General features: G+C 43.0%; 1 non-coding gene across 1 annotated transcript; it reads left to right on the top strand.

Annotated features, from left to right (window-relative positions):
* Positions 1–2,263: 2,263 nt before the first annotated feature.
* Trnag-gcc lies at positions 2,264–2,334 on the top strand. The gene has a single exon. It is a non-coding gene; the product is annotated as a tRNA-Gly (tRNA).
* Positions 2,335–5,969: the final 3,635 nt, after the last annotated feature.

Below are 5,969 nucleotides of genomic sequence, written 5' to 3'. Positions count from 1 at the left end.
TAATAGCTATTTTGCAGACTTGGACAATTTCTATTATTCTGAAGGGATCAACAAATTAGAACAGCGTTGGAGGAAGTGTATAAGTCTAAAATGAGACTGTGTCGAAAAATAGAAAAGGTTTACCCGAAACACTTAAGTAGTTTTTGTTTTTGCACGGACTTTTCAAACGGCCGTCGTACGTTTAGTCTGCAGTTCCAGGACCGCATATTATCCCTTTCTCTAACTCAAATTTTCCTGGAAAGCAGATCCCTCGTTCTTCTTGGCTAGAAAAGCCGATCTGGAGTCGCTGGACGTGTTTCCTTCGGTTGCCTGCACACGCTGTTCGTCAGCTTTTTCGTCGAAAATGTTTGCATGCACCCTTCAGTATAAATCATTTTGTAAAGGTGCGTCACGTCACGAGAAGTTCTCTACCTGAGCCGGATGTCTTCACCTGAGAGCGTCCCACGGCGGGAGTCACAGTGGTTCGAACAATGGGCTGTAGGAAGTTTGGTAACGCACTGATTACAAAACATTACATGCAATAAAAACAAATTTTTGGCTATTTTGAATGAGAACCTGGCCTTAATATCACGTAAGTTTATTCTCAACCAGCAAACAGCGCTGGCCTTAGGTATTTGCAAACGGTGCAACTGGACAGCGCACCACGCTTCTAGGAAATTTTAAAACTATCACCTGAAATGTTGATATTGCAGATAAATTGTAAAGATAAACTAAGTAATTTTAGTACGGATGAATGTAGCCATAGCGACAAGTCACGGCTACTGGTGTTCGCCACAGACAACTATCGCTGCATCGCCGTCGAGGGAACTTTGGACAATGAAAGAGATCACTGTAGTAATACATATTGTTAACATGTAGTTATTGGTTCAAAAATTGCTCTGAGCACTATGGGACATAACATCTGAGGTCATCAGTCCCCTAGACTTAGAACTACTTGAACGTAACTAACCTAAGGACATCACACACATCCATGCCCGAGGCAGGATTCGAACCTGCGTCTGTAGCGGTCGCTCGGTTCCAGACTGTAGCGCCTAGAACCGCTCGGGCACATCGGCCGGCTGTAGTTATTGGTCATCCGTTCATGATTATCAGAGACCCTCAGTGCCGTTGTAACACAGTGTTGTGGCTAACAATCAAGCATTACATTTATCGGTCTGCGGGTGTCTCTCACGGAATAATGTGTTCATTGTCCTGTGAGTTTAACTGTTCACACAGTTTCGTTGTTGTGTTTGGGTTCTCTGTCGTGAAATTTAAAGTTCTAACGAGGAAATGACAAGAAGGACAGATGTAGGAGATACGATTCACGTCCTCAAAAGAACAAGAAACAACATCATGAAAAATTTTTGAACACTTAAAGGTTTCTTCGATGAACATTTTCAGAAATATTCATAAATAAAAATCAGCTGCAGCAAGTATGAAAGATGGTCACTTGACAACGGATCGACCGGCTTGGCTGACTTTTGTGAGTTTCGTAATTGTCATGGCAAGGTATGTATGAAAGAGAATTTTTGGGAAATCAATCGGAAAAGTTGGATATTGTGATTGTATTTTTGTATGAAACTCTCGGTAAAAGGAATGTGACGGTAGTGTAGTTTAACATTGTTACCAAAAATATCGAAAAGCTCTTGACCGATTTACTTCAAATTTTTAATCAAAACTCTAAAATCAACTTGCGAACTGACACAGCCTACACACACACACACACACACACACATACTAGTATCGACTGAACGATAGGATACTACTTCTAGCGAAGGCGAAAAAAGTGACGAACGTAAAATTTATATCCTTCAGTTGAGTAGGTCGACCGAAGAATAGTGCACGACCTTCGTAGTTCAGCTGAGGTACATGATTCTAGTGTTACGTACGTCGCTTTTTTTGATTTCGATAGTACTGGTATCCCGTACCTCAGCTAACCTACATAATATTGGAACGACTCACTATCAGACTAAGGTATAACTCAAAACATGTTCACAAGTGAGTAAAAATTACCACAAGCAACAAAAAGCGTGCACAATATCCGTCTCTTAATAACACATTCATTTATTTCTATTTTCGATTATTATTATTATCTATGGCTCGAAAATAAACAAATTAATATCTATGACAAATATGACGTCACTGGTCAAAGCCAGCAAGTTGTATCCCATTCTTCAAATTACCGCAAAAGCGTCATTAACAAATTCTTTCTAAAATTGTCGCCAGCAGCGAACAGCGCCCGGCTCAGCGAGGATGAATCAGCACGCCTACGCCCGCTGCGGAGGCATCGGTGGTTCAGTGGTAGAATGCTCGCTTGCCACGCGGGCGGCCCGGGTTCGATTCCCGGCCGATGCAATACTTTTTCCCACACAAATTCGCAGTTACCTCAATATCCTGACTAACTTTCACCTACTGCTTCGAGTCTCTTCGCAGGTCGTTAGGAGGAAACCTGCTTGATTGCACTACAACTGAGTTGCAGTTAAATGCAATACAACGGGGACAAAGAATTTGTGTATTCTATTTCTCGAGCAGTTGAGAACTGAGACCAACTTATTACCTAGAGCAATTTCTTTTTAAATTTGTGGTAAGGTTTTATGGGACCAAACTGTTGTGGTTATCAGTCCCTAATCTTACTCACTACTTAATCTAACTTAACTAACTTACGCTAAGGACAATATCCACACCCATGCCCGAGGAAGGACTGGAACTCTGATGAAGGTCTATTTCACTTTCTGTCAATCTACCTCGGCCAGACAGAGATTTTCTATCAGATAGCAACTTTCCTTTCATTTCTCTTCGTAGCTTCCTCAATCTAGCCCACATCACAAACAACAAATCCACTACAAACAGCGACATTATTAACAAAAAAAATTTGAATCACCGGGAGGCGTGCCATGTGGGAGTTTCTTCCCTGAAGAACTGATACATAGATTACTTTAAACACTGTGGCTTGCTTTGTTTATGAACTGGTTACCACGGAATTCCTTTTATTGAATTTCTTGATGCATGGCATAGTTCATATTTATTGTTACACTAAAGGATATGTACTTTCACAAATATATGTATCACTTAGGCAACAAACATTCAGTAACACGTTAACAAACTACTTCAGCGAAACAAAAGCAAATACTAACAAAGGTAATCATTTACAGACAGTAGAAACCTGCACTGTTTCCAACGTATACAATGTATCATACGTATAATCGCTGGAAACAGAAAGTCCACAGTACTTTTCGAAATAATACTGGTTTCTGTAACAAAAATAAAGGGGGCGTGGTGCCATACATGACCGTAACTTTAAAATTCGGTGTATATAGGTTATTTTTCATTTTAAACCCTAAAAGTATGTATCAGTGTAATGAGGGAAGACTAGAATTTAATAAAGTCATAAAAAATTTCCATTTTTCCACCATTTGTAAGTACCCTGTATCCTTAATGTAATATATTACTATCAAAATCATAAGACAAGCAAACATAATATCGTTTAATTTTTGCATGGATTTCTTGCTTATCTTTGGACAGTCGTTGTTTGCATGTCCTGCTGCGCCACAGTGAGTACAAACCTTACCCCTCGTGCAAGATTTAGTCATGTGTCCCAGGTCGCAACATTTAAAACATTTGGGCACTGTATTAGATTGATCGACATTTAGTGCCCTGAAGTCCGTGTAGACATTGGCTCTGATCAGCAATATTCTCCAGACTGGGAGTTACCTCTAACACATGCTGTATGAAGTTCTTACCATTCTGGCCCATTTTAAACTTCAGTTTAAACTCACCAATGAAATACTTTTTTGTGAGATGCTTTGCTAGACTCGGTTCGTAAATCACATTTAAAATGTCTTCATTACCGTAAGGTCTTCAACAATTCATGTAACAGGTATATGAGCAGATATTTTTACACGTGGTACTGTAATATGTATACACATCAGTGTACTGGTGGTTTTCTCACTGCATTGGTCAGTCTTCCCACAAACACACCGATTGTTTTCTGCAAAGCTGTAAATTCACAAGTAAGTGGACTGTTCCTGCCAGTGTAGGCTAACGGTTTAGTGTCTACATCTCCACAATTCAGCAGCTGACCTGCTATCTTCCTAATAGCTATTATTGTTAATCTACAAATGGGGTAAACACTGATGTAATGTTGTTCAGTACACCATCCCCAGTAACCAACAGAAATATCTGCGTTCGTACTCATTACTCCCTGTATAATGAGGAGTGGCCAGATTTCTTTTGGAACTTCATACTTTATATCTCTTACCTGTCTTGCCTTTTCCTGCAATTTCTCATAATCCTCTTCATCCTCTCTTTCAACAATGACGCAGCTGTTATGAGTCTTGATCGATTTAAATTTGATTTTGTCTTCCTCGGTTTTTAGTATCTGATAATTTCTTTTTTATTTCTTGGGCCACTTTATTGTCCGCGAGTCTAATAAAAACAGATTTGCATGTTTGCTTTATTCAGCACCCTTTTGACTTGAAAAGTGGTTGTTGATATACTCTGTTGCAATATCTACATCTACATCTACATCTATACTCCGCAAGCCGCCTGACGGTGTGTGGCGGAGGGTACCTTGAGTACCTCTATCGGTTCTCCCTTCTATTCCAGTCTCGTATTGTTCGTGGAAAGAAGGATTGTCGGTATGCCTCTGCGTGGGCTCTAATATCTCTGATTTTATCCTCGTGGTCTCTTCGCGAGGTATACGTAGGAGGGAGCAATATACTGCTTGACTCCTCGGTGAAGCTATGTTCTCGAAACTTCAACAAAAGCCCGTACCAAGCTACTGAGCGTCTCTCCTGCAGAGTCTTCCACTGAAGTTTATCTATCATCTCCGTAGCACTTTCGTGATTTCTAAATGATCCTGTAACGAAGCGCGCTGCTCTCCGTTGGATCTTCTCTATCTCTTCTATCAACCCTATCTGGTACGGATCCCACACTGCTGAGCAGTATTCAAGCAGTGGGCGAACAAGCGTACTGTAACCTACTTCCTTTGTTGGCGAAGAGTTCTCGGGCTTCCAGCCGGGTGGCGGTGTCTTCAAACAGCGACGTTTCGACGAGTGACATACTCATCATCTTCTGGCGAAGTGCCGAGACTTTGCGGATGCCGGTCCCTTTATACCTGCGGTGTGCCCCCCACCACCTGGCCGCGGGAGGCTGGGTCCAGTGGAGCCGGCGGGCGAGGTGGAGGGGGAAGCGGGTGCGCCGTTCGTGTCTCCGTCAGAGCATTCTGATTGCGTCTCGTGAGCTGGACGGTTCTTGTTGCGTTCCTGGCGTATGGCGGCTAATGCTGGATTCCAGGCCGCGCTCAGTTGATAGCCTTCGTCCCTGTTCACAAGGTTCTCGTGGACCCGTATTTCTATTGATTCTTTAATGACGCTATCCCAATAGCTCCCGGCTCGGCATAGCACCCTGGTGTTTTCGAAGTCAAAGGTGTGGTTTTCTTTGATGCTATGTTCAGCTATAGCAGATTTCTCTATCTGTCCAAGTCGAACATGCCTGATGTGTTCCTCGCACCTTTTAGAGATGCAGCGCTGCGTTTGACCAATGTACTGCACACCACATTCGCAGGCAATGTTGGCCAAACGCAGCGCTGCATCTCTAAAAGGTGCGAGGAACACATCAGGCATGTTCGACTTGGACAGATAGAGAAATCTGCTATAGCTGAACATAGCATCAAAGAAAACCACACCTTTGACTTCGAAAACACCAGGGTGCTATGCCGAGCCGGGAGCTATTGGGATAGCGTCATTAAAGAATCAATAGAAATACGGGTCCACGAGAACCTTGTGAACAGGGACGAAGGCTATCAACTGAGCGCGGCCTGGAATCCAGCATTAGCCGCCATACGCCAGGAACGCAACAAGAACCGTCCAGCTCACGAGACGCAATCAGAATGCTCTGACGGAGACACGAACGGCGCACCCGCTTCCCCCTCCACCCCGCCCGCCGGCTCCACTGGACCCAGCCTCCCGCGGCCAGGTGGTGGGGGGCAC

This window comes from Schistocerca americana, chromosome 9, assembly GCF_021461395.2.
Source record: "Schistocerca americana isolate TAMUIC-IGC-003095 chromosome 9, iqSchAmer2.1, whole genome shotgun sequence".
NCBI lineage: Eukaryota > Metazoa > Arthropoda > Insecta > Orthoptera > Acrididae > Schistocerca > Schistocerca americana.
Note: the sequence above shows the minus strand (reverse complement) of the source record. Positions and strands in the feature narration are given on the sequence as shown.